The following is an 8,890-nucleotide window of genomic DNA, read 5'->3' as shown; positions in this document are numbered from 1 at the left end:
TAAATAAGCTATATTAAGAATTTCCCGGCAACGGCGCCAAAAATGCTTAGCTCCGTAAACCTCGCCTTCAAATATAAAGTTGAGAAAATCCCAAGCGTATGGCTAGATCGTCGGTAGCATAATAAACCGGTAAGACCGGGATTGTACTACAGGGAATCAGAGATAGCTTAATCGGATTGTAGGTATTGTAAGGAGGATTTTGGCGTTTCAGACGGCCAACTTGGTTTTGCTTTAAATGGTGGAATTACTAAAACGAAAAACTAGAAAAGAGCTTTAGGAACTTAAAAGAGGCAAGTCTAGGAATCGTCTTTCCCTTGATGAAGGTCGTTACTGGTTCTCAATATAACTCAAACGAGAGTCACGACCGCGTGCTCACACTCGAAAGATTTAGCTTTAAAAGACTACGTTTATTGAAAGATGTGATTAAACGGAACTAAACTAACCTATTTTCGCTAATATATCTAACACGTAGGAGGCCACGAGCCCTCAATATGCCGCTTGCCAAGACCGCTTGACTAAGCGACATACTAAGGAGTTAACACCCCTCGCTTAGACCAAAATGGCTAGGTTAATTCAATTCTGAAAATAATGATTTTAAGCCCGAAGGTATGAGAACCAAGCACCACCTAAGTCCTCGGGAAAGATTACCCCGAGACTTAGCCAAGTAACTACTCACATATAGCTAAAAACTAGAAGGCATGCTTAAGGAAGAAAACATGATTAACCGATAAAAACGAAATTAAACTTGATATTAACACGGATCTAGTGCATACAAACGACTTTAATAAACGAGAAATTAACAAACTAGAAGTACTTACTAGTGTTCTTCAAGAAATAAACTCAAGAAGCTTGAAAACCATTAATGGAGCTCTAGAATTAAAAAGGCTTAAAGGCTAATAATGAACTAGATACAAACATTGTAAAGGAGAGCCCTATTTATACACAAAGGCTTTCTCTCTCCTCAAAAGTCAGCAAATATCCCATAAAGCTACCTATTAAACGAAAGTTTCCATAAGTGGAAAGTTTGAAAAAGTAAGAAAAATATCTGCTGGGAACAAATGTTATCGATACCATAAGAAAAGGTATCAATAACATCAGTCGAAAAATCCCCTTAGAAAGGAGTTATCGATAACTCCATACCGACGTTATCGCTACCCTCAGGTCTGAAAGCTTGTGGACCAAAAATGATGAAAAGGTACGACAACTCCTCAATGTAATCGATAACAATCTGCAAAAAATGCAGATTTCAGACTACTGATCTGCTTCCCTTGCCTCGCCACCTCCCGAGCTTCATCCAAAACATCGTCTTTTGACTTTAAGGACTTGGTGGCACCACACCTCATGGCCTCAGGTGCTCGGTCATCCTTAAAGACATTCTCGGCATCAAAATGCTCCTTAATTGCACATTTTACCTACAAGGCTCAACAAAATACCTTACGTGCAATATCAAGTAGAAAACGATAATTTAAATACAACTAAGCTATAAACTACGGGACTAGAGCACCAAATATCTGCAACATTGGGTGCTCATCACATTACACAAGCAACAAAGTATATACGATGAGTTCGGGGTATAAATCTACGTTACTACTTAAGAAGAGGGAGCAGAAAGCGAGGAATATAGCACGAGGGAGGCTAACAAGAAGGTGTGGAATAAGGTATGGGCTCTTCCAATCCCTTAACAAACTGAAACATTTTGTATGGAAGTGTGTTCATGGAATTCTTCCAATTAGGGAGAACTTGTATCGGAGGAGAGTTACGAAAGAAATGTTATGTATTAATTGCGAGAGTGATTGTGAAACTTTTCCTCATGTTTTTTTTAAGTGTCATTGCTCAGAATATATGGTGAACCTCGCCGATTGGTTATGTTTCGGTCCCGTCGAAGCAGGAATCAATTCTGGTGTGGTTTGACAAACTAATAGAGCGGTGGAAATGTGAGGAGAATTGGAAGCAGTTGATTACATTGGCGATATTTATATTATGGAAAATCTAGAAATGCCGCAACGAGAGTTGAATAATAGGCTTGTTTATGAACCTCAGATTGCTAAATACAAGGTTGTGCAAGATGCGGCAGAGTACTGCCAGGAAACTGAACTCAAAGAATTGGTGGGGAGTCATCATCACGCTTCAACTTCGGAATGAGGTAAGGATCATCGGGAACAACCTAATTATGGGTGTGCCAAGATTAATGTGGATAGAGCTCGGTTGAGGAACCAGTCAGGAGAGGGTCCAACTAGGGTGGGAGTTATGGTTCGCACTGCTTCTGGCAAATTTGTAGCTGCTCGAGCAGTAAATTTGGGGATGATGGGATCTGTCTTGAGTGCGGAGGCAAGAGCGTGGCGGGCTGTTAGGGAATTTATTTGAGTTCTGGGCATAGATACCATGTGGTTGAGGGTGACTCGCAACAAGTTGTTTGGATTTTGAACAGGGATTTGATATGCCCGATTGATGTGGAAGTGATAATCGAGGATATCCGAGGATCGGCTAGATAGTTTGCAAGCTACTCGTTCCGGTCTGTGAAGAGATCAGCTAATGGGGTGACCGATAGATTGGCAAGGCATGGTGTGTGAGGCTCTGGTTCCAAAACTTGGAAAGTTAGACCTCCTTCATGGTTATTGAGCTCTTTAGGGCGAGATAATCATCCTTTTTGATGTTTCTTTCTTTGATTTGATATCAATATAAGTCTGTTGAAGTTTTGACCAAAAAAAAAAAAGAATATTGTCTTTCCTTGTTTAAAAGGAAAAATAAGATATATAGTCTTTTCTTCTTCCACCAGACCTATACGTACTTCCACCTCATGCAATAGCCTTCGGAATCGTCAATGGCATTCTCTAGAAATGACAAATCCATTGCCCACTTAAATGAAATCAGTGTCATTGTATATATAACTTTGGTGTACTCCTGCAACAATTAAAAGAGGAAAACTATTTTTTCTCAAATCTGAATATGTATCTAAGTTACGTGGATATACTGTTCTTGCATTCATATAGAAAAATACCCAAAGAAGATAAGTGAACCGATAGGACAATATTATGTAAGCGATTTCGAAGCATAAACATTGGAAAAAGTATGAAAATATCAAACAATTGCATAAGAACTATGAAATGGGATGGAGAGAGTAGCTTAAAATAACCTTCCAATGTTGTGTCTATGAATGGAGCTGCTTATATATGGGCCTTCAATGTTTTAGAATTTTTGGGTCAGAAAGAATGAAAAGGAAAAAATGTAACTGATTCCATGGTCATACCTAATAGATTTTATTGATCCTGTGCTTCTCTTTAATTAGATTGATCTTCTGTTACAAAAAGTGAGAGAAATATCAATGATTCCCAAATTTCTAGGGCTAAAGATATAGATCAATGATTTCTAAATGTCAATCATCAACTAATGAGAGTGTGCCAATCAATATTAGAATTACCACATAAGAGACTCCAAAGTAAGAAGAAAATAAATGATAAAGGAAACTAGAAAAAAATGGGTACTACATTTCTATACAGGAATATAGTTATTCTTCACTCTAAATTTTGATTATCGTATACTTTCAATTAATTAAAATATCTTATGTATATATGCTTTCCTTTGAAGTTATAAGTCAAATTTAGACTAGTCAATAAGCAAATTCAATCGGAATGGTATTTCAGCGTGACACATAGTTAATTTGGCATAAACGAATAATGCAACAAAAAGGGTAGTCTTTGAAAAACATAATCATAAATTTACTCTTACCATACATGTTTTCTAATTAGAAGCACAAATTAAACGGTTACAAAAAGGATAGTCTTTGAAAAACATTAGTAGAATTTTTTTTCTTCCCGTACATGTTTCCTAATTAGAAGCACAAATTAAGCAAAATGGATCAAAATCTACAAATCTTCTCCGTGTATCTACGTTGCCATATAAATGCGTGGAAGTTATTTTTAGTAATGGATTCTACCAATTGTGAAATTCGAAGAGAAAGTGAGCACAATTTTAGATTTTCTTTCACCATTCTTCCAAATATTTATTATTTTCAAATATATTATAGCCCTACTACCCATAAATCTCAGCTGTAGGAAAAATATGTACGGATCCGAGGGTCCAAAATATAAGGATTCAATTGTGGAATTCGGAAAGAAAGTCAGCACAATTTTAGGTTTTCTTTCATCATTCTTCCAAATATTCATTATTTCCAAATATATTTATGGAATACTTAAAGAGTCATCCTCAAACCATACTCGACTTAAGTTTTCATCCTAGTCAATTTGACCACTTATGTTTTTATCCTCACTTTTTAATAATCCCAATAGTACGCTTATATAATACAACTGGTGTGTGTATGTATGTATGTGCGCTTATAACTACCCTATTTTTTTACATGAGAGAGAAAAATATACCTTCGCAGTGGTGGTGGTGGAAACAATGGGGGTGGATTGACTTTGGAATTTTGTTCTTGTTCCATTTCTTCTTCTCTGTTCCTTCTTTGGGATAGTTCAAACTCTTCTCCTCTTTAAGAATGCTTAACTGGAAATAGCAAAGACTATCAAATCAAATTAGTATTAGAATTAGGCTTTCTACATGTGTTTAACAGAAAGGCAGAGACAAAGGCATTTTAGCAGAGAAAGTGCATCATACATTCAAGGAACACTAAATCAATAATCTGAGCATTTGAGTTTGAGTAAAAGTGAATGACCAATTCATCAGGTTACGTGTTGTCTTGACTAAGTCACTGATATTTACTCTTCCTATTAAAAATAACTCAGTTGTTGCCTTTGTCTATCACAATAGGTACAAAAATACCTCTTAGTTCACTAGTATATAACAAATACCAAATTGATGAACTGCAGCTCCGTATCTTTAACCGAATATAGACAAAGGCTGAGAGAAAGGCATATATATTCGCGAAAAATACCAAATATCATGTATATTTGGCTGGGAAAAATATGCAATATTCCCGGCCTCTAGAATATGCAATATTAACGCTTATATATTATAGTTTTGAAACCCTTTTTTTTTCTTCAGTGATTAGGACAGTGGTTCAAAAAAAGCCCTTTTTTGGTTTGAGTTCCAAAAACTCTAAAACCCGTTTTCGTTTTTGCCGAAAATGTAGAGATTGATCAAGAGAGAGAGAGAGAGAGAGCTAGGTTCCAATCAGCAAAAAAAACCCTAATTTTTGCTGAACTAGAATCGGCACAAAAAGAGCTAACCAAATTTTTCAAGAGATCGAGATCGAGAGAGAGAGAGAGAGAGAGATACCTTGGTGGATGCAGGATCGCGTAAGATTTCTTGCTTCAATCTTCGTCGTTCTTGTGTTCTTCGCTCGTCTTCTCTTCTTCGTTCTTCATTCATCCGCGTTTCTTCTCCCTCTCTCTCTCTCTCTCTCTCTCTCTGTGGTCTGCATGAAAGGTGTGGAATGAAACGAAGGGGGGAAGTGTGAAATGCAGCGAAGGGGAAAAGTGTAATTTACACTAGTTTTTTTCCTTCTCTTTTCCTGGCCGTTGGATTAAATCCAACGGCTAAGACACACGTCCCGCACCAACCAGCCATCCGGGATCCCCCAAGGGATCTGGATTGTGTGTATACACACACACACACACACACATAGTTTGTTTCAAATAAGGGGTCCTCATTTTAGTTAAAATGTGGACCACCATTTTCCGATCAAATTTCGATGATCCGCGCGAACCGCTCAATGTGTATTGTGTGTGTGTGTGTGTGTGTGTGTGTGTGTGTGTATATATATATATATATATATATATATATACAGTCTGGATCCAATGAGGGATCCCGCACAGTCCTACTGTGCGAGACTCCCCTTTTCCGATCGAATTGCGACGATCCGAGCCGCTCAAAGTGATCAGAACGTGATTTTAAGGGTACCCGCGAGATATCAGCAAAAAAAATGATCGGGAAGGGCTTGATCCGAACAGTTTTTTATTGAACAGTTCAGTAAAAAATTGCTCGGATCAAGCCCTACCCGATCATTTTTTTTGCTGATTTCTGGCGAGTACCCTTAAAAAATCACGTTCTACACACTTTGAGCGGCTCAAATCGTCGCAATTCGATCGAGAAAAGGGAGTCCCGCATCGTAAAACCGTAAAGGATCCCTTATGGGATCCGGACTATATATATATATAGGATAGGTATGTTGGTTTGTAATTGCACGACATATAAATTGAAATAGTACTCCCATGTTGAATATTATATATGATTATAATGACTATTGCTTTTTCTAGCATTACTTTTCCTATTTAATGCTTTGCTTTTCCATTTCTTTCTTATTCTAGCCTTGTTCTAGTTATCAACAGTGCTCCCATTTTTCAAAGTTGAAGAAGTAAACACTAAGTAATCTGTAAGTTGTTTTTATTCCTATTGAATTTTCAATTAGTATTTTAATTCTGCTATCATCGTTTGAGCATTTTGTCAATGGCTACCCAAGCTGTTATCTATTCGTGTTTGTAAGTCCTAGTGTGAAGCAGTCGTGAAGGATAGGATTAAAACTAGTGTATGTGTGTATACAGGATAAGTCTTAAACATGGTAATCTAGGATTAAAATATTGAAAGAAGAATCTCTAGGACTAACCACAATGAATAGATTATTCAAGTGTAGTTCTTCAGCCAGCTCCTCAATAGCTTCGTTATCTGAATTTTCAGACATAGTCAATCAAGAAGAACATGAGTACCAAGATTTAAATACAGAATTAGGAAATTGGAATATACCCAAAATCCCAGTAAAAGAAATTTACAAAATAAGTTTTTTAGAAGATACTTTTAGAACTGAACAAGTAGCAAAAACTATAGAACATGTTTATGCTATTACTAAACAAGAAGAAAGATGCACACTTCTTAGTAAAGAATCAGTCAAACGACACCTCGAAAGAGGATATAGCTATATTCATGTAGGATTAGTACAAGTAGCTATTAAACCCCTTACAAGAAAATGACTAAATTCTTCAGTCTTATTATCCCTAAGAGATAGTAGATTCACAGTCTATAGTGATAGTCTATTAGGATTAATGGAGTCAAACTTACATAATGGTTCAGTTTATTTTAACTGTTACCTTGATTTACCTCTTAGTCTAAAAGACAAGAATATTTTGAAAGCCTTAACTTTAAATATTCAAACTGCCGGAGCAATTACTCAAATGCTCAAATGAAGTCAATCAATTATCTTAATTTACCATATTTATTATAAATGTATGAAAACTAATTTGAATATTCATGCCTTAGTCAAAAGTCCAAAGGATAAAACTATACGCATACAAAGTAGCACTAATGCTAATATACAAGTACCCAAAACCATCTCTTGGAGTGATATCCAGCTACCATCCAGTTGGCTTAGTGAAAATGAAAGTTACCCACAAAAAATGCAAAATGATACTATTGATCTAGACTATACTCAACAATACCTAGATGGTACAGTTAGGATAAGTTTTGATCAACAAAGAATAAATCCTCCTCTTAGAATTAAAAAACTAAGCAGGTCAAATAGTTCAGTTGCTATGCCTAGGCAAGATAGAAATTTACTTGATCCTAGAGTTAAGCTAAAAAGTGTTGAATCAAGTTCACAAATCAGTAAACCTTGTTATTCTACACAGTCAAAATTTGAGGAAGACACCTCCCAAGGGTCTCCAACTCAAATTGATTTTGAAGAGGTAACCTCAAACCTAGAGCTGGGCAACGGACACGTAACACGATAACACGACACGAACCGAACACGAAGTTAGCGGGTTAGGGTTGACCATTTCTGACACGAAACACGAAATTGACACGACTCGAGAACACGGACTTTAAATGGGTCGGGTTTGGGTCGAACACACGAGACCCGAAACAGACACGACTAACACGATTACTTATCCGTGTCACACATTAACACGACCCGAACACGACCCGACCCGAACACGGAAAAAATGTCACCCATTAACACGACCTGGCCCGACCCGAACACTAAAAAAATCGAAACATCGTGTGCACCTGCATCACATGATTACACGGCTCATATAAAAGGCAATGAGAAGTTCAGAATGTTCAGATGTTGCCCTAGCGCAGACATCACTCAATTCTGATCTCTTTTTCTCTCCCTCTCTCAATGACTCAAAATCAAATACTCAATGTTCCGACTTCCGAATCTTCTAATCTCTCTCACTCTCATCTCACGCCTAAAAGAATGAATCTCGACGCCTGAGGTTTCACCGTTCAAACACCGTTCACCGTCTCACGCCCTAGCGCAGACATCTCTCATTGGCAGTTGCCTAGTTGGTACGTCTCTCTCTCTCTATCTCTCTCTCCCTCCCTCTAACTTCCGATCTAGATTTTGTTAGCTACAAACCCTAAGACCATGTACACTAGATTTTGGTATTGTGTTTGAAGATTTTGTTACCGTTCACCAAAATAGATCCGAAAGAAACCAAAAGAGATACTACCTTTTCGGGTTCTCGATCTTCTTGGTTTTCCTCGGTGAAGTGTTTTGTCTTTGTCCCAATCGAAAACAGTAGCACTAGAGGGGTCTCTGTGATTTGGGTTTTTGAGTATTGACCGAGAATGCTAGAAAGGTCCATTTGGTGTATTTTTACTTAGTCTCACTCTCACTCTCGCCTCAAGTTGTTTGCGATCTGTTTCTGTTTCAGATCTGTTCCTGTTTTTGTGATCTGTTTCTATTTTTACTTAGTCTTGATTACTGGTTGTCTGGTTCTATATAGTCATTTACAGTGGTCTGTTGCGATCTATTTGTTTCACTTATACAATCGTTTTGATTACACTGGTTCTGACAGTTAATCTTTGAACAGATGGATACAAATCCTACAATGGAATCAATTCATTCTCAATCAGCTCATTCACCACTTGAAAAAGGTGTAGCCAAAGCCAAGAGCAAGAAGCCTCCTCTAAAGAAGGCTAAGAAACCTATTCTGAAGAG

This window comes from Rhododendron vialii, chromosome 2a (assembly GCF_030253575.1).
Source record: "Rhododendron vialii isolate Sample 1 chromosome 2a, ASM3025357v1".
NCBI classification, from domain to species: Eukaryota; Viridiplantae; Streptophyta; class Magnoliopsida; order Ericales; family Ericaceae; genus Rhododendron; species Rhododendron vialii.
Note: the sequence above shows the minus strand (reverse complement) of the source record.